This window comes from Mustela lutreola, chromosome 3 (assembly GCF_030435805.1).
Source record: "Mustela lutreola isolate mMusLut2 chromosome 3, mMusLut2.pri, whole genome shotgun sequence".
Lineage (NCBI taxonomy): Eukaryota > Metazoa > Chordata > Mammalia > Carnivora > Mustelidae > Mustela > Mustela lutreola.
The window spans coordinates 103,354,806-103,376,247 of NC_081292.1; the positions used below are offsets into that span (position 1 = coordinate 103,354,806).

At 38.2% G+C, this 21,442-nt stretch overlaps 1 protein-coding gene and 1 pseudogene across 2 annotated transcripts in view; one reads left to right on the forward strand and one right to left on the reverse strand.

Moving 5' to 3' along the window:
- CNTNAP5 (contactin associated protein family member 5) overlaps positions 1-21,442 on the reverse strand; it is an 842,021-nt gene that overhangs the window by 682,978 nt on the left and 137,601 nt on the right. The window lies entirely within an intron of this gene.
- The window catches only part of LOC131827705 (large ribosomal subunit protein eL43-like), a 63,044-nt pseudogene that overhangs the window by 453 nt on the left and 41,149 nt on the right, over positions 1-21,442 (forward strand).

Sequence of the window (21,442 nt, forward strand, 5' to 3'; positions counted from 1 at the left end):
TGGATAATATTTTGACAGCTTTCTGGACCATTCTGTGCCATACTTCTATGCCCCTCCATCTGTGACTTTGTCCTGAAAGCCCTCCATATCACCTTCCGCTTGCCCACCCATCAACTCCTATTTCCTGCACAGGATAAAAATGCTCCCAGAGCATGCCTTGATCTCCTCATGCAGAGAGAAGTGCTTCTTCTTTGGGGGGGTCAGTAGGTCAGTAGGAAGACTTACCACAACAATAAGCTTTTATTTCAATGATATTGTTGCACCTGAGGCATCAAGCTCTTTGAGAGCTGGAACCTTGTCTTACTTCCTAGCCTCCTTGCCTTTCCCAGTGATGATCACAGATCAGCTGTTTAATAATTATTTGTTGAGTAGAATCTTAGATAAATGAAGGAAAGTCTTTAATCCAAATTAAAAATCTGAGTAGGAACTGGGCAGCTTTCTAAAATGGGAAATGTCTAGGCAACAATCAAAACTTTGGGGGTTACAGCTCAGTGGAAGAGCATTTGACTGCAACTGTAAAAACTCCACCCAAGTCACATAGGGGAGTTAAATCAAAAACTGAATGCCTGAAGAGAATTTTGATGAGCTCATCAATACTATTTTTGTATGTGTGTGATTTCCAAATACCTTCTTTAATTGATCTTTGGGGGAAAAAATGTCTCAGGTGAGTAGGACAGCCATAATGGTGGTCATCTAACAGGTGAGAAGCAGTTACCAGTGACACACAAGTGTTACCTGGAAAGACAAAGATACCTTCTCTCCAAAGTACTTGCTCTAGCCTCAAACATCTCCCCCATCCCAGTTCTGCTGGCAAAGAAAGCAGACCAATAAATACAGAGGGGATCCTGACTGTGTAAATCTAGTGAGTGTGCAAGTATTGAGTCGAATAAAAACATTAATGCTGTGGGTTGCATCACTCTGCCCATGCATTTGGTTGTCCTGCTTACTTACTGGTACATTTAGACTAATCCATTCATTTCTCTGTGCTGCAGTTTCCCTCCCTGGAAACTGGTGATGCAGATGCCTATTCTCCATAGAGAGAATGTGACAAATTAGAATTATTATGAATAAGCAATGGAGAAAATAATGCTTGGCAGATAAAAGTGTTCAATTAATGGTAACTATAACATTATAATTATCCAGTAAGCCCCTGTGTGGATTTTGGAAGGAAATGATGTAAGAAAATGATGTTTAGAGAGTACATAAACTTGAATCCTAAAATTTAGAAGTGAAAACACTTCTAGTTCTCAATGATCATCTTTAACTTATCACTAGACCTCTCTGAATATTGCTCTTAGAATTTAAGGATAGGAACTAGGCAAGGGTGGCGAATAAACTGGCCTTAGTGGTTCCCACTTACCAGCTGGTTCCCTTTTATTGATTACTGATGGCTCTACCTTAATGTGCTTATCCTCTTCTAAAAAATTTTAATCACTGCAAGAGAGGGAACCAGGCAGAGATCAGAGCTAAGTCTCAAATCTGGTCCTTTTGTCTTTGCTGCCCTCTGTACTCTATCACCCGTACAAAATATATCCAATTTACAGCAGTAGAGAGAAGATCTTCATTTATTATATGCAGACAGATATTAATTATTCTAATCCCCTCATATTACCATATTTCAATTTTAGAAATGCTATCTTTTATATAAATCAATAAAAATCCTGGATATGATTTACTGGATCAAAGTATGGTGTGCCATTTGTTAAAACATTCTCTAGAGAATGTTTGCTCATCAGAAGACTGAGAAAGAGGTAGGTTCCAACAGACAATCCATTCTACCAATTGTTTTTGTGGTCCAGAGAGCTTACCCATCTGATACCAAATATGATCTGATCCTGCAGAACTCCATGAAGTGACCTACCAGGCACTCAAATATAATGATTTTTTGAGACATTTCAGGCCTCTAGATAATGATTTTTTGGGGACAGGCTAAAAATAAAAGCTTGTTCCAGTCAAAATGCTTCAGCATGCTCTACTTTTCCTTGTAAAATGGTCTTCTTGCTCATCCTGAATTACAACTGTGATTCTTAAGCAAATGTTGGCTGTAGCTATGAAGACATAAAATGCTATAAATGTTATATGGACATGTCCAGGTATTAGGTGCTGTAATTTAAAAGCATCAATAAAGTTTGAGTTGTATTACAGAGTTTGCAAATCTGTCACGGTCAGATGAGTTCAAGTTTTCCCATACCCAACCCCTCAAATTATGCATGAACAGATTTAAAAAGCGGGAAAATACATTGTATTGTGTTCACTAAATATCTACCATTTTGGGGGGATCTTTAGCAATCAAATAACAAGAGAAAAGACACACTGGAAAGCAGTTATAACCCTGGGAAATTTTAATTTTATTGCTCAAGACAGAAAGTGGTATATTTCAAAACCGTGAGCAAAGATTAATGGAGATGAAGGTAAGTGGCTGTGAACCAAGACATTTAACTTTAATGTCACTGCAAAACATGAGAAGTCATCATTTCAAGACTCAATAACCTCAAACTGAAATGTGTTCATTGCTATTCTTCCTTCTCTTTTTCCCCCAACATTGTACTCTGCAAGTTGAATGGGTCTGACAAGGAGTTGGTTTGAAAGTGAAGGGTTCTTTTCCTGAACAAGGTTAAGTTTAGCTTTGATGACAGCACAGCCTGGAAATCTCCTGCCAAGCATTTCCTGCGGGCAAGAAGGCAGAGGATTTTCACTTTCTCTGTCAGCTTTAGCTCTATCTCAAGTGGTTATGAGTCAAGCTTTGGAAGAGAAAAGACAGAATGAAAAAAAAAAAAAAAACAAAAAACAAAAAACAAAAAACAAAAAACCCTTTAATGCACAGCATTGGTCTGAGAGTTCCAGACAATTTTTCAAGTGCATTTTGATGAACTGGGTCACAGACTCTAGTTCCTTGGAGTCAGTATAATGTGTGAGGAAGGCATTCTGGTTTGTTTAAATGGAATTTTAATTGGGGAGTAAATTTAGGAAAATGTGGATGCATGCCATTTGATACTAAATCCTGTATTTGCCACACAGACTTGGAATGAATTTATATGAACACTGACAAGTTGAAAAAATTTAGTCATTTGTTCATGTTTAATATGTACTGATGTTAAGTCTAGATAGTATTTTGTTTTATTTTGTTTTGTTTTTGTCCCTGCTGTGCCTGTGCCTTCAAAAGAGTTGGACCCTACTTCAGTCCTTCGGAAGTAGGTCCAAAGTAGTTGGACCTACTTCGGTCATCTAGCTGTAGTACTTAAACCCATTCTAGCATCCTCATGGGTTCTGTGGACTATTATGGTCAAGGTTTTCTGCTTTTGATTTCCTGGGGTACCACTCTCTGGAATAAATCCTGATTCAAGATTAAGTTCCCAGATCTCGGATGTCACACTTGGGTTGAGAAAGCCCTAGGATCCTTGTGGCCTCTGTCTTGTAGCTTGATCTCATTTTACTATTTCATGTAACCAATTCCACTGGCTGATTAGGTCCTCCAGAATCTGTCTGACACAGAGAGAGAGAGCTTGGAAAAGCTGTCTCACCCCATGGTAGAAGAAAAAAGAATGATAGATGAAGAGAAGGGAAGATTATCAGCATGGAAAAGTTATATGGATAAAGTTTCCCTTCTTATTACAAAGTGTCTTACAAAACAGGCCATCTGTATACTGTTCCAGTTGCTATAACTATCAGCATTACAACAGAACACACCACTTATGGAATTCAGACAACGGCACTCTGTGACAGGGGATTTACATAAATTACCTCATTGCTTCCTCCTAATACTAATTATGAATTAAGTATTATTTTCCTGGTTTAATAAGGAAGCGATTTCAGAGTATTTAAGTAACTTGTCCAGAGTATTTAAGTAACTTGGATGGGCCCTAAATCTGCCCAATGACTGCTAACAATAACTACCTTATTATCATCCTGCAGAATTAACCCAGGATCCTTCAGTTCATTCTGTTCATTTTTTCCCCAATATCTTGACCAATCTTGGAATCTTAGACTCTTTACAAAAAATACAAGAGAGCTTCATATATACTCTGCCAAGTGCTATTACAATACATATGAGAGTATGTCCATACCAAAAATTAACTAAATCAGTAGGCATAGGTTGAGGTCCACTACTAAAACTTCCTCAGGAGGACCTCATCCAAGTACCTTTCAGAGATTCTATTACCTGGAATTTAAGTTATCCTGGGCACACCCAGGGCTATGTCACCAGGGTCTACAGAGCCAACAACACACAAAGGAGGTAAAAGGAGAGTGATGACTGATTTAGAGTGAGGGGCACTCTACTGCCTCTGCTTTGGCACAGCAAATGATTGGTTTAACCCTCTTGAAATTTAGAATTTTTGTTTTCTGTGACATCTCAGATATAAGTCCTCCCGCTATCCTGAACTTTCTGCCCTTCACAGAAGCTTACCTAGGCTTTGGAGGATCTTCCTATACAACTTGGCTGTGGACCCTCATTCTGTCTGTCTTCTGGCTTAACCAGAAGGATGACATGCAAACTCTGCTCCTGAACTGGGCTTTCTATTTCTTCTCGAGTCCAGCCCCACCTGGCCAGCAAGTTCCCACTCACAGACCTGCATGATAGCTTTTGTTTTTTAGATTTACACTACGGAAGAGATGCTAACATGAAACTAGCATGTAAAAATCAAGCCCTTCTTCTGAAACCTCTCAGGATGGCCATTGAATCACTTTCCCGAGTCTTCAGTGACATTCCTACAATCCATCTCCAGTCTCGCTGTAATGGAATTTGAATTATCACTGTAACAGTCCTACTGAGAATAGTAAGCTCAGAGAAGCCTCAGTCAGAGTTATAGGGACATTAATTAAATGATCGAATACATTCTTCTCCCTTGATTTGAAAAAGTTTTCAATGACCATATTAATATTTTTCATATTAGCTAGCTGCAGAAATTAGCTAGCTGCATACACATAATTATATTAATATTTGAATTAGAATCAGACTGTTTTATGTTACAACATAGATCTTTAAAACGTGCTTCAAGAAGTTTCTTTACATAAATGGATCAGACCTCAATTATGCAAACACTGTTTTGGGGGCAAAGGAAAAGGAAAAGGGAAAACAATATCCATAATGAGATGAATGGGCAGAGTCTACAGCTCTTTGCCAGTTTTGATACCTCGGATGAGACAGTACTATGGAATATGAAATGTGTCCTGAAATAGTGCTTCTGTAAACCTATATAGTCGACTTTTGAGGACAAATCCAAGTACGCAAAATCCTAATATTCTGGATCATTTTCAAACACCATCTCTGAATGCATGGATTGAACTTTTGGAACCAGGCTATGGGTAGCTCCTGTCACTTACTGCTACACATCATAGTTACTGTCACCCCAATTAGATGTTGAGCCTCAGGAAGAGACCTATGCATGCCTCTGTACTCTAGCCTAATGGTGAGCCCCACAGGGAACTGGTATCATATAAAAGGAACAGGGTTTCAGATGGATGCCCTTGAATAATTTATTTAACCTTTATAAACTTTGTTTTCTTTGACATAAAATGAGATAATTACCCTTTTTTTAGTGTGATTGTTTTGAGGAAAATTAAATGTGGTAACATATAAAGGACTTCATTTATTGTACGGATTTAGTAATTGCTCATTCTTGTTCTTTTTCCAAAGGCAATTATGGTCAAATATCTCCTGATTACTTGATTGATTAATATCATTTTCATAATTATAAATTGGAACACTTTAATCATGTTTGTATTTTTCTTGGTTAGGTTTATAAGTAGTGCACATACCTAAGAGAGGGCTTTGGAAGGCTCTCCCTAAAGAATTTTATCTGTCATCCTAATTTAGTTATCTTTAAAGACTATTATACCAGTGCTAGACAGTGTTTTGCACTCTGATGTAATATAGAAGGATGAAATACATGTCTTCATTTCTGTAAGCTGCCAACCTGTGGAACACATATGCCTACACTCTTCCCTCTATGACTAATGAAAAAGATCCAATATAGCCCCCTCTAGAGGGAGAATGGACTGAAAGATGATTCAAGAAATATGTGGACCTACGTATTCATTGGAAGAGGAGGAAACTGAAAATTTGACCAAAATAAATTTTTTTTTTTTTGGGAATTTATTTATTTATTTATTTATTTTTTTAATTTTTAATTTTTTATAAACATATATTTTTATCCCCAGGGGTACAGGTCTGTGAATCACCAGGTTTACACACTTCACAGCACTCACTAAACCAAAATAAATTTTATCCAAAATTTTATCCCTCTCCTTTTCTTTCTTCAATTCTCATAGACTTAAGATAAAGCTATTTCTTGATTTGCTTGGCACTGCAACTAACATTAAACAGTTTTATGCTCATACACTGGCTTTTAAAAGAAGATAAAAAGTAGTAATACAAATGACTTTTTTGACTCATTTCAAAATGACTGCTATAAAGAGCCAAGCATTCCAAAATGTAAGTGCATCTATATTTAATTCAAACCTCTGCTGATCACCCCCCTTCAGCAAATCACTCCCCAGCCTCCAGCTCTATATCCAACCACAGCCCCTCCCAGAGGAAGAAAAAGAGAAAGAAAGAAAGTAAGAAGGAAGGGAAGGAGGAAAAGGAGAGAAAGAGGGAGGTATGGATGGAGAGAGGTATGGATGGAGGGAGGTATGGAAAAAAATAAAAGCAACCCTAATTTTCCAGACATCCATTTTCTTAGAACCTTCTCAATTCCAGGATCATTTGGAATTTTATTAAACTGAATGAAACATAACTCTCTAAAACCGGAAGTCAGTGTTAATATTCTGCAATTTTTTTTTCCAGTCAAACCTGATTTTTAGCTCTCTCCCAACCCATACATCTAGATCTACTCTTTCTTTTAAAGATGTGTTTTGGTTTTGACCACGTGAATAAACTATATTTTAGTCATTCACTTTCCCATTGACTTTAGGTTGTATGTATGTATGTATGTATGTATATATGCATGCATTTTTGCTAATTCAAATAACATACAATAAACATCACTGTGTAGATGTGTGGATGCATCTAGAGGTAAAGTTTCTGACCTATAATATAGGTACATTTCCATTTTTAGAAGAAATTGTCATATTATTCTTCAAAGTGGTTATAGTAATTTGTACCCACCCACAACAATATAAGATAGCTTTAATTTATTCCTCATATCTCTCAACCTTTGATATCGTAGATATTTTTGTCTTGGGTATTTTGTCAGGTAAGCAATATTTGCCAGATCATGGGGGGGGTGTCTTTTTAATATTCTATTAACCATTTACATTTCCTGTTGAATGAAGTGACTGTTTGTACTCCTTGCAGACTTCTTGCTGCTGCCTGCTGCTTTGTTGTTATTTAATTGTGTTGCTTGTTTTCTTATTGATTTTAGAAGTCTACCATATATTCCAGATACTAATGTGCACCTTATATTGTTAAGGCCTCTTTCCCCAGTCTTTACTTGCTTTAAACTAAATTTTTCATTAGCCTAAAATTCCCCTTAGATTTCAGGCTAATTCTGGTTCTAACCTGAGTTTCTCACCATAAACATGATAGTAATGCTACCTGATTTTCCTGCTGTCTATCATCTTCTTTCCGAATCAGCTCCTCCCATTTTCAGACCTCACCCTGGTCTTAAATGATGCAGAAATCCTCCTTTTGAGTGGCCTTGTCCCTGCAAGGCTGTTCTTCTCCACTGTCCTCACACACTGCTACTCCCAGGATGAAACGGGACTGGGCTCTAGTCTATCTGCACAACCACATGCTTAATCTACCAAAGGCTTCAAATCTCTTTTTCGTCCATGTATCTCTAGTGCTTAACACAGGGTTGGGCACATTGCAGGTACTCCATTAAGCTGCCATGAGAAGTGTACACCTGGGCAATGGGAACATAAACATCAGGGGAAGTGAAAAGTGAATGGAGAGTGTTCACAGGAACTTGGGATATCTTGGAGCTTGGAAGACTGGGCTCTGACTGAGGAGTCCAAGAAGACAGTGTGGTGAGGATGGAAAATCCAGATAGGCAGAGCTTTAGTACATTTAGACAGATCCTGGACAGAGGAGAAGGGCTCCATTGAAGGCTTGAGGTCCTGAGAAGTGTAGTGATTTCAGTCATTTGGTAGAAAATAGACCATCCTGAGGGAAAATGGAAACATTAAGATGAATGGGCAGAAAGATGGCCTTCAAGGTAAGTTACTTCCCTGGTGACTGTGAACAATACAGTGAAGCAGAAAACAGAAGAGATAAGGCTTAGTCAGTTCCAACCTTGGAATTTCATGCTACTGCTCTGAAGTCTGTGGAAGGAAGCTCACTCCTTGGAATGAGGAAAGGAGTCACGTGGCACCTCTAGGTGTTCCTTGCTTGGCTACTCAAGACTTATGGGCCAGTATGGGTAGGGGAGCCTGGGCATTGCTCCACAATTTCCAGATAAGAAAACACTCTCAGCACTAGGAGAAAGTAGAATGGTCCAGGCAGCAGTAGGAATCAGGGGAGGGCAGTGCTATAAGCCTCAGAGTCTCATACTGGTACTAATAATCATTCAGTTGAATCACAGAAAATGAATGATAGCTAGATTGAGTCTCATTTCTAAGCCATGCTTGTCTACTCTTAGCACTCATGAAGGAGAAGTCTAGGAAAGGAATAAAATGAAGCATAGCAGGTTACCATCTATGTCTATGAACAAAATAGATGCTCAGAAAAGTGTTGATACTGTGTGCACTGAATCCAGAGAGCTTTTGGCCTCAGAGAAAGTTAAGCCTGAAGAGGAGACTGCTCCAGAGGGTGAATGGAGGGGGGTCCTTAAGAGAGCTTGCCCAAGCTGTTGGGAATTCAGGTTTCAATCAGCAGTTAGGTATTAAATCTTCCAGGCAGATTGGAAGCAGCCAGAGTGTGGACAACTTCTGGACAAGAAGATCATGTCCCAGGTAGAGGGGTAAGAAATTCAGGATCAGACAGAAGTGTCTTCAGCCCCTGAATAAAGCTAGGAATTGAAAACAGGGTGTGACTGAAGGTGCAGAAGGGATTTTCAAGTTATTAGGAGGATATTCTGAACATTATGCCAGTAAATTTGAAAACCAGTTAAAGGGACATATCTTGGGAAAATGTTACATAATCAGTGGTGTCTTAAGAAGAAACGTGTGTGTGTGTGTGTGTGTGTGTGTGTGTGTGTGTGTGTGTACACCAGACAATTTAACAGGAATTTTACGAAATCATTAAAAAAAATCGTAAGTCTGTCCAGAGCATAAATGAGGAAGTAATCCTACAATCAATTACTACTGAAACTCAATAAATACAGTGAATGAAAGTTCTAGGCCACTCTCATCACCACTGAGGCAAGAATCCAGAACAGATCTAGAAATGTATTTTTTTTTTTGGTGTGTGTGTGTGTGTGTATGTGTGTTATGTTAGTCACCAAACATACACCATTAGTTTTTGATGTAGTATCAAATCCAGCATGTATTAAAGATCATCAGCATGGCCATGTCAGGTAAATCCTAAGGAGAGCCCAATACTTGATGCAGTAGAGTGAATCCTGTAGAGGGTTCAGCAATAGTAAACAGGACAAGAATGTTCATGTTAGGATTCTGGGTGGCTCAGTCGGTTAAGCACCTGCCTTCAGCTCAGGTAATGATCTAGGGTCTTGAGATCAAGCCCCTTTTTTGGCTCCTTGCTCAGCAGGAGGGCTGCTTCTCCCTCTCCCTCTGCCCCTCCTTCTTGTCTGTGCACTCTCTCTCTCTCCCTCAAATAAATAAATAAACTCTTAAGAAACAAACAAACAAAAAAAAAAAACCAAAAATTAAGAAACAAAACTTTCTTAAGAAACAAAAATTTTCATGTTAGAAAATTGTTTAATATGATTTATTAAATTAAGGTATAAAGGAAAAGAAATAAAGTGATTGGTTCATAGATAGGAAATACCAAAATTCATTACCCAGTAAAAATATCACAACATCTATTTCTGACAAAAACTTATAGCAAACTAGAATAGAAAGGTATGGATGTTGAACCTAGGGCAAACGTGATCCACCATGATCAACTCCTGAAAGCATTTCCCTAGAATGGTAAAAAAAGACCAACAAGCCTATTGTGAACTCTACACAGAACTTAGCCAGCATAGTGTGGCCAGAAAGAGGAAAAGAGTTTTTGATCATTAGAAAAGAGGGGGTACAGCCCTCATCATCTGCCTTTGAGATGAATGTATACCTAAAAAACCATAAACAGTCCATGTAGAAATTGTTAAAAGAAAACTGTCAACAATCTGCCTAGAAATTATTAGCATTAATAAGAGCATTCAAGTTGCTAGACATAAAATCAATGTATAAAAATCAATTGTGTTTATACACACCAGCTGCAAATAATTGAAAATATGATTTTAAAAACAAAGTTTATGATAGTCTCGAGCAGCTTGGAATAAATCTAACAAAACAGTGAGAAATTTATAAAACATGTTTGGAAGACATTTTAAAAGACCCAGGTAAATAGAGAGAAATTAGGAAGACTTGTCATTGTAAAACTGGCAATTGTACTACTCCCTAAAGAGATATATAAATTATTGGAACATCAATCCTAAATGCCATGTCTGAATTTCTTTCCATCCTGTCTCGCTTCCTTCCTCCCTTCCTTTTATGACTCTGACAAGCTGATACTAACATTTATTTAGAAGATCCCAAGAGTTGAGATATTCCCTAACAAGAAAAATAAAATAAGGAGTAAAAATATTTAGGTATATATAAAGAATTATCTAAAAATCTGTAGTAATTAAGGTGGTATGAGTATTGGCATGAGACAGAATAATACCAATCCAAAAACAAATAAATATAAATCAAGAATCAATTAATCAAATTGACACAGTCCCTGAAATATACGGAGACTTGATTTATGATAGAATTGGTCATATGAGTCAGTAGGGAAGGAACAGACTTCACAATTCATGGTGCTGAAAAAACATTCATCTGGAAATATATGAAAATGGGCAAACCTCTTCTCACTCCATATATAAAGAACACATTCCAGGTAGATTAAAGGTTTAAATGTAGAAGACAAAACTAAAAAAAATACATATTTTAGAAAGCATTATAAAAGAATATTTTTATGACTTTGAGGTAGAAAACTATTTTTTAACAAAATACAGAAAATTCAAATTATCAGAGAAATGAAGGATTAAATCCCCCATAAAAAATTAGTAACTTCTGTTCATTAAAAAATATTCCATAAAAACAGAATAAAAATACAAGCCCTACACTGACAGGTAATTTTGACAATAATCTAACTGACTAAATAATCGAATTCAGAATATATAAATAATGCCTACAAATAAATTTTAAAAAGGCATATGATCCAGTTAAAAATATATGAAAAGAATCTTAAAAAAAAAAAAAAAGACCCAAATGGCTCATAGATTTAACAAAAAAAAAATCTCATTAGTATTTAAGGAAATGGAAATAAAATACCATTTCACATTCTCCAAAACAAAATTTTTGACAAAGTTTTGATGAGGATAGATATCAACTGGGAGGCCTACAAATTGCGTGTGAGTCAGTATAAACATTTTGGACAATGACTTGATACTGTTAATATAGTTAAAGTCAATCACAATTTATGAGCACAAAATCCCCTTGCTTGATTCATACTCTCAACAAATGTCTTCCCAAGCACACAAGCACATGCGCCACATTATTCATCATGGCACAGCAGAAAACCCAGAGCAACACAAATACCAACTAACAGTGGAAGGAATAAAGAGACAGTTGTATGTTGTTACAAAGTAAAGTTATTCCACATGGACACCAAACCAGAGCTACCTGCAAAACACATCTATGGAAGTATAAAGAAGTTAATACTGAGTGAAGAGTGGAATCGTACAAGATGATACGGCGATTTAATCCATTTATATGAACTTTCCAATCACATCTTTGTTATTTGATTTGAAGTTCCAAATCCAAAAGCTTAAAAGAGAACTATAGGTGGTACAATCTTCTTAAAGGAAAACAAGAGTACAATAAACGCAAAACTTCTTGGGACATGGAATACTTACTTGCATAGGTGGAGGCAAGACAGAAAGACAGGAGAGAGGAGGCCCACAGGCTAATTCTCACAGGATGACTATGTCATTTTCCTTGAACTGAGATGGTGAGTATATAGATATGTATGCACCGTTTATTATTCCTATCTTTCACATAATTTATTATTTCACATATTATTTTTATTAAGTTTTTTATTTTTTATTTTTTATAAACATATAATATATTTTTATCCCCAGGAGTACAGGTCTATGAATCGCCAGGTTTACACACTTCACAGCACTCATCATAGCACATACCCTCCCCAATGTCCATAACCCCACCCCCCTTCTCCCAACCCCCCTCCCCCCAGCAACCCTCAGTTTGTTTTGTGAGATTAAGAGTCACTTATGCAGCCATCAAAAGAAATGAAATCTTGCCATTTGCGACAACATGGATGGAACTAGAGCGTATCATGCTTAGCGAAATAAGTCAATCGGAGAAAGACAACTATCATATGATCTCCCTGATATGAGGAAGTGGTGATGCAACATGGGGGCTTAAGTGGGTAGGAGAAGAATCAATGAAACAAGATGGGATTGGGAGGGAGACAAACCATAATTTAAATGTTTTTTTAATGAACTCTCAATTTAATTAAAAAAAAACAAATTTTAGAGGTGAAATAAATATTTAGCATGAGAATGGAGTATATACATTATTGAGAACTGATTTGGAAACCATAAGATTCTGCATTAATGGCTTTTATCCAGACCACCTATCATTTCACCTGGAAGCTTGGAGGTGGGGGTGTGCTAACTAGCTGTGTCAGCACCAAGAAACACTGGGAATCAGGCTGGGGCTAAATCTTTAAGAAAAGCCAACACTGTCTCCAAGTCTTACCAGCTTTAGTCCTTGGAAAGGACTAAAGCAGATGACAGTCTGCAGCTTGTTATTTGGTTTTTGAGAGAGAGGTGTCATGGATGACCGTGGATGACCTTTGCCCAACATGGTGCGATCCTTTGCATTTTGCTAATTTTCTAATTAATCAATTACTTTATTAACATGGACTTTTTTTTGAGGTAATCTCTTCAAAAATATTTTGTGAGGGGTGCCTGGGTGGCTCAGTGGGTTGAAACCTCTGCCTTTGGCTGGGGTCATGATCCTGGGATCCTGGGATCGAGCCCCACATCGGGCTCTCTGCTCAGCAGGGAGCCTGCTTCCCTCTCTCTCTGCCTGCCTCTCTGCCTACCTCTCTGCCTACTTGTGATCTCTGTCTGTCAAATAAGTAAATAAAATCTTTAAAAAAATATATTTTGTGAGTGGGACACCTGGGTGGTTCAGTTGGTTAAGTGTCTGCTTTCAGTTCAGGTTATGATCCTAGGGTCCTGGAATCGAGTCCCACATTAGGCTCTCTGCACAGTGGGAAGCTTGTTTCTCCCTCTCACTCTTCCTCTGTTCTCCCCCTCTCTTTCTCTCTCTCAAATAGATAAATACAATTAAAAAAAATAAAAATGTTTTTGAGTATTTAACAATGGGAACTTGGATGTTTTCAAGACAATATGTTGGTAGTTCCTCTATAAAATATACTATGCTTTTGTGGTAACAATTTTCTCCCTGTTATGAAATATAATCCTTGCATGGAAACCTGGAGAAAAACAGAAATGAGGAATTGCTACTCATACAAACCATTAATGCATCTTCCATGATAGCAGTACTACCTTGTGTGCCCATCTTAGTTTTTAAATTGAGATTCTTACACTCAAAACAATCTCTCAAGGTATCTTTATTTTAACATGAGGAAACAGGGACTGATCAAGATTAAGTGATTTAGCTAAAAGTGGAAGAGCCAGGATATGAATCCCAAATTGACTCATATCCCTTGCTTTTAACCATTGTTGCATGCTTTTCCCTTACTACATTTCCCGTAAGAACAGGGTTTTCTTATAAGACAGAGCTCCATTTCTTCTTTATCAGAGGTAATATCTTGAGCAATTTAAGCCATTGTACATTCAGCTTGACAATTTTCTTCTCCCCTTGGGCATTTTTCAAATTATTATTTCCTGATCAGGAGGAAAAAAAAGAAAGGAAGGTTCTATTTTTACCTAGTGCCATTTATTTTTTGAAAGAAGGGCACTAAAAATGACTTTGCACAAAGTACAGTGATTCCCTGCCGTAGTTAGGTACAACATCAAACTGGAGGCCCACATGTCCTGTTAACCCACAGCGGGCACTCAGCCATGCATTACACAGTACTTCAGCTCTGGAAGTTGTGAGCAAATTATAGCCCCTTATTCAAAATGGCAGCTTGTTTGTCCTTGTTTAGAAAAAAAGAAACTGCATGTTAAGTACAAAATCTTGACTTAATGATATTCCTTATTTCTAGCTTCATTTTCTTTTCTTTTTTTAAGATTTTATTTATTTATTGGAGAGAGAGTGAGAGAGGGAGCACAAGCAGGGGGAATGGGAGAGGAGAAGCAGGCCTCCTGCTGACCGTGGAGGCTGCAGCAGGATTCGATCCCAGAAGCCTGAGATCATGACCTGAGCCAAAGGCAGACGGTTAATGACTGAGCCACCCAGGCGCCCCTCTAGGTTCCTTTTCATCACTGTCCCACTTCTTATTCTTTTCTATATCATCCTTTTTCCCTCTCCATTCCCCAGAAGCCTCATTGATCTGTGATTAATGTGGATCTTTTATTATATTGAGCCTTGCCAATGTTTTTCCATGTGTTTATATTTAAAAACAGAATTTGCCATATAAGAATGGATAAACTATAGTCCAGGCCAAATCCAACCCACTGTCTGTTTCTGTAAATGCTCCTTCATAGATCACATCCATATCCATTCCTTTGGGTCCTGTCAACAGGACTGTTTTCATGCTACAGTGTCAGTGTTGAGCAATGGCAAGGGAGACCCTCTGGCTCAAAAAGCCTAATAAATACATTTACTTCCACACACTTTATGAAACAAGTGTGCTTACCTCTGCTCAAGGGTGTTCACTGACCATATTCTACCCATCCACTTTCCAGCATTGGATGCAGAGCCTCCCCTCTTGCTCCCTAACATCCTAAAAACCACTAAAAGTAAACACTTGTCAGGAGCAAGCCTCCATGGACCTGTGTGAGACTTTCTCCAGGACACATGCTCAGGACAAGAATGTGGGATCACAGTGGAGTGAGCATCCCCCACAACTGTCCCCCCCAGCACAGTTACACCAGCCCACACTGCCAGAGCCACCTTGTCCACCTAAACCTTGACCTTACTCAAGTGTCTGCTTCTTTCCAGGTTTATCAACATTAAGTAACGTCTTGTTGTTGGCTACATTTACATTACAGAGCTTGAAAAAGATTGAGCTCCTCTTCAGATGCTTTTTATGCTTTTTGAGTTATTTCTTCTAAAAGTGGCTGTGATCTATATTTGGCCTGTTTCTATTGGAATGGTTGTCCTTTCAGGCATATTTTTGGTATGCAGGAACCCTTCTATATTTTGACAACAATCCCTTACTGAATTGGGACACTTCAAACAACTTCTGCCACCTGTCATTCATCTATTAATTTTTCTTTCTGTGTCTAATGTTAAAAGGAAATCCTTTCTTGGAGGATTAACAAATTAATGGCACTATCATTATAATGTGATAATCTTATATGTCATATATATGTCATTACATTATGTATACTGTTATCTATAATGTTGTATATGTTGCATAGCATATATTTATATATTATATATTTTTATCATACTATTTTTATAAATTTACAACAAGTATTCCAAGTGGTTTTGATGGGTATGCTTTTACTTGCAAATCATATAGATTTTTTTCCCTCTGGTTTAATAATTGATGTAAACTACTTTCAAATATTTGAAATTACTGTAGGAACTATATGGAGGCCCAAAGGATGCATCTTTGTCTAATGACCACATGTTCAAGACTAGAGGATCCAGACCTTGTTGGGTTATGTAAAGATATGATGTACCCATATATGAGAGACCTGGTTTATATCTGTACTAGGTGCAATCCAGGTTTCGTTAATATATATGACAGCTGTTTGTTCCTGCTTCTGCTCCTCCATAGCTGACTGAGTAATCGGGGGGCAGTGTGAAGAGTGTACTGATATATTAAGTGTTGGAAAGCCTCAGTGGCCCCCAGGAGAACAAAATGGGGGAGTGGCTGGGTAACAATTTGAAATGAAGAGATGCTCCAACAGCTGTATCCTGGAACCCATGAAGGGTTCCTAATGCACAAGACCAGAAGGAGTGAGAGGTGGCTCCAAGTGCAACAAACAGGCACAGTGCAATAGGCAGAGATGCCTGGCTAAGCTTGATTAGACCACTTATGACCCAGAGCTGGAGGAAAGCGATGAGGCTAGTGGCACATAGGGTCCTGCCACATCTCACTTCCCTTTATTGCCGAAGCTTGCTCGCGGCAGAGGTTTGTAGCTCCTGTCTCCACCTCCCCTCTCCTACTGTGCCTTCCTCCCCAAGGTACATATCAACCATCTGCTGAAGAGTCAAATCCCAGGTCTGAAATTCAGAAGATGTGAGTAACATGGATTGGCTTAAAAATATGTGTCTCAGTTGCATGAACAGGTTGTAAAATATGGAAAATAAATCATGAGAGTAAAATGTGGGTCCACCATGGCCAGTGAGGTACTACTTTTCAAGTGAAAAGGTTCATGGTTTGGTGTCTTTTTAAATCTTAAGCAAAGTGTTTCACTTTTCAAAACTTCACGTTGCCAAACCAGAGCTTCAGAGATCTTTCTTTCTTTCTTTCTTTCTTTCTTTCTTTTTCTTTCTTTTTTTTTTGTAGCATAAAATTCCATTCACATTTATCTGTAAAGCAGCCTTTACTCAGACTTTCCCTTCATTCAACACATGTCTACTGAACACTCACTATGTGCCCACACAATCTGAGATACTTGATCCACAGACTTGATACTTTGAATTAGTGAATAAAAGAGACAAAGGTCCTAACTCCAAGAAACCCTAGCTCTTGGCCCTTGAAGACATACGATAAACAATTCACATAGTAAATAAGAAAACTATGTATTATAGGTTGAATTGTGTCCCCCTATGTATTATAGGTTGAATTGTGTCCCCTCCCCTGTAAGAAAACAAACAACAACAAAAGCAAAAAACAAAAAACAAAAAACCTGGCAAAGATCGAGTCCACACTACCTGTGAATGCAAACTGATTCAAAATTGGGTCTTTGCAGATTTAATTTAATCAAGTGAAGATGAGGTAATTAGGGATGATGGGCCTTAATTCAGTATGACTGGTGTCCTCCTAAAAGGAGGGACATTTAGACACACAGACCACTGGAACAATGTGTATGATGACACAGAGACACATAGACGCAGAGAGAAGATGGCTACATGAAGACAAAGGCAGAGATTGGAATTACGTTTCCACATACCAGGGAAAGCCTGAGGCTGTCAGACACTAGCAGAGAGAATGAAAGATCCTCTCTTTAGAGAATTCAGAGGGAACATGGCATTGCTGACAAGTAAATTGAGAACTTTACGCCTCCAGAACTGTGAACCAATAAATTGGTGGTGTTTTAGGTCACCCAGTTTTTGGTAATTTGTTATGGCAGCCCTGGGAAATTAATATCACATGAATGCTTGAAAATGATAAATGCTGCAAAACAAAGAGAAAGTTGAACAAGACAAAGAGGAGGAAGGATGCTCGGGAAGGAAGAAATGAGGTACAGTACTGAATAGTGTGGTCAGAGTAGAGACTATTATGACCATACCACCTACCAAGAGTTGAGGGTGGTAGCCCAGAGGATATCTAAGGGAAGGATAAGTAGATATGGGGATTGATGGCCAAAGTCCAGCAAGTTATACATGGCGTGACTAACATTGAGGGAGAAGGGAGTGGAACAAGTGGTCCATGAAGTCACTGGCCAGATCATTAGGACCTTGTTGACCACTCTGAGTGGGAGGGGAGCCAGTAGTCGGAGGTTTCATGGAGTGACATGTTCTATATTATACAGCAATTTAGTTGTACAATTATTATATTGGGCATAAGTTATTAGGGGGCCAGTATAGCTGCAAGGAGACCATGTGAGGCACTATGGTACTAATCCAAGCAAGGCACCACAATGGGTCCAACCTGAATGGCACCCAAGAGGCTGGTGAGAAGAGGCAAGCTTGCATTTCGAAGATAGAGCCAATATGATTTCCTAAGAGATTGTGTGTGGCACAGAGGAGAAAGAGGGTAGTTGCAGGATGGGTGGCTCAGAGGTTTTCAGTTTGACAGCTGGTAGGATGACTGAGATGATGCAGATGCTTACAGGTAGAGCATTGTGGATTTCTGTTTTGACATTTAAGACATCTGAAATGTTATTACACATCACTCTTTAGTCTGCATGTTGGCAAGAAGCAGATGGCACTTGGAAATGCATGGGCAAGAATACAACTAAATGACTGTCCTTGAAGTGTGGGGAGGGTGAAGAGAAATCCACATATGATGACATAGTAACCATGAGTCATCCATAGTAGTGGAGGTCAGCTTGGAAGGTGTACGTGGATAGGCCAGGAGCAGGGCTGCAAAAGGCAGTGGGAAGTGAAAACAAGGGCAATGGGGAGGGCCTCCTCTAAGGACAGGCAGCCAGCTGGGGTAGCATGGAATAGGAATGGACTGTGCAGTAATAATAACCACATTCTCCTTCAGCCCTTGTTCCTTCTCCTCATGCCTCTTGGGACAGATCCTAGCAGAAGTCAGAGAGAAAGAACAACTGATAAAGTTAAGTCCCCAAATCCAGAGCCAGGGAAGAATGGAGAGTGGATATGCAGAGCTAGCAGAAAGCATTCCATTCAACACTTAAGCTATTTTTCACAGCAGTGAAAGAACTTCACAGATTTCCCATCACAGGTCACCTACCCAAGTACACAAAGTCCAAATCTGATATAACTGCAGCTCATTAAAGCACTGCAAGGAAGAGGGGGTTTTGTAATCTTCCTGTGTGACAAATTAGCAGTTTATTTTTTGTGTCTTTTCATGTACTCACATTAAAATTCATCAATGGCTCCTCCCAGATTTTAATAACAGGTCAAATCCTTAGTATATCTACTATGGCACCAATTATGGCCCTTCCGCTTGTTCTGTCCATTTTCTCCCCATTTTTTTTTTTCTACCAGGCACATCAAGTAACTTTTAATTATCCAAGTGGGCCAGTTCTTTCCTGCCTCCCTGGCCTTGGGGTGCTATTGTTCTTCCTGAAAATCCTAGTCACCCTCTCCACCTGAATATTTCCTCAATATCCCAAGTTGATACTGTTTGCTTTAGTCTTTCACTGTCACCATGTTCCCCGGAGAGAAGCCTGAAGCAGTGGAGGGAGTGGAGACGGAGAGCCACAAATGGTGTAGAGACAGAGAACAGCCCAGGGGGTTGAGCCTGCACTCACCACCCTCTGCTTTCTTGTTTAAGGGGGACTCCTTCCATCCACTGCCCCAACCAAAATGGTTTAAACCCTCCAGTGCCAAGCGTGTCTGTTTTGAGGGTTCTTCTCGGGGTTCTTTCCTATAGTTGCCTGAGTCATCTAATCTATAACACTGCCATATTTAGAAATGTATCTGTCCATATCTTTCATCCCTTTGATGAAATCCACATTTTCTTCACCTTGTTCTCCAGTACGGATTTCATGTATCAAGGGAACCCATGCCTCGTTGTGGAATGAAAGTATAAATGGCATCTGCATCCTTATGCGCTGCCTCTGGTTCTCCTTATAGATCCCTTCTGTTATCTTGCCTATTCTACTCTGTGAAGGACCCAGAGACATATAAACCTCTCTTCCAAGTAGTATCATCTGAAGTGACTTCAAATGGTATCTCTTCAAGATTTAAGGCATCCAAGGAAACTATGCAATGTTTGCAAAAGACTTTTTTTGGGGGGGCGGGGGGACACCTGAGTAGTTCAGTCCATTTAGCATCTGCCTTCTGCTCAGTTCATGATTCCAAGGTGTAGGATCAAGCCCCAAGTGAGCAGGGACCCTGCTTCTCCCTCTCCCTCTGCTGTTCCCCCTATGATTTCTCTCCCTTTCTCTCACAAATAAATAAATAAATTGTTTTAAAAAGATTTTTTTTCTTTATCTCTCTTTTTTTTCTTTTATTACACATATAAATATGAAGGGTTAACTCTACATGAGGGATTTTACTGTCTGAATATAAAAATGTCATATCTCTTGTGCTTATTTAAAAATAATTACTTTCAATTGTAAACCAAAGTCACTCTTGCTCCAATATAGCAAAACATGCAAGATACATGCATTCATACCTAGAAATAAAGTTTCTTAAACCTCAACAATGGATCAGAAGTGGGATGTGCCTTGGAGAATTTCATTTATGGAGAGTTAAATTTATTCTTTGAGGACACTCAGATGTGAGAAGATTAAGAAACAGAACAAGGTGTGGGTCTAGTTTTGACTCTATAAAAATATATTGATTCAACAGTATATATGACCTTCCATTATACATCCGGATATATCAAAAAAATTTATTCTGAATGAAAAAGATGTGAGCAAAAGCTATTGATTTACAAGTACTAATTAATGCCTTCTTCCTTGTTTATTTTGTTTCAGGAAAAAATAAGTCAGAGCTGTTAGTTATAAGATGAAATAAAAGAAAAAAATAGGGATTTTTTTTTCTTATAGAAATCTGGTTTACTAGCCTTTAGATTGGCATATAGTCTATGTTCATTACCACTTCTAACTTGAAAAAGCCACCTAGGCAAAAGAACCATCTTCAGAGTGGTGGTTAATATTAAGAATACTGACTCAAATTATCCAGATTTTAAAACCAGAAACTCTAGTTTCTCAGTAGTGACTAACCTCTAGATTTTCATAATATCAAGGCATTCCTCAGTGAAAGGAGAGCATCTGTTCTTCAGTCAGAATACAATTATCATTCATATTAATAAATACACTTGCCCTTTATTAACTTGTTAAACCAGATTTCCCCTGAGACTTCCATTTCTGTCAACATCAACATTTGCCAGAAAAATATGGCTTTTCTAAACAGTATACTGATACAACTTTCTTTTTTTTTTTTAATGTTTCTTTTTAAGAAAAGGGATTCAAGAACAAAATATTAGTAATGTATTTGGGGAAAAAATAAAAACAAAAACAAAAACCTTGAAGACCAAAAATTGTATAATGGTACTAAGGCTGGAAAGAGGAAACCTAAATTTTATTCCTCACTTTGTGTATAATAAGCCATGTGATATCAGCCACATTACCCTCCTTTTTACTATATATCCCTTGGAAAACAAAACAAACATTTGGGTTGTGAATCTGTAGTCTTGTGTTTTCAAACTGGAAAATCAACTCAACTTAAAAGGTCAACTTAATGTGAGCTCAATTATTATAAATGGAAGAATAATCACATAATAGATGCACTTACTGATCTTCAAAAGGTTGTAAATCATGCAGAATGGACTAAAGCTGAAACCATGTAGTCTTTGACTTGTGCTGAC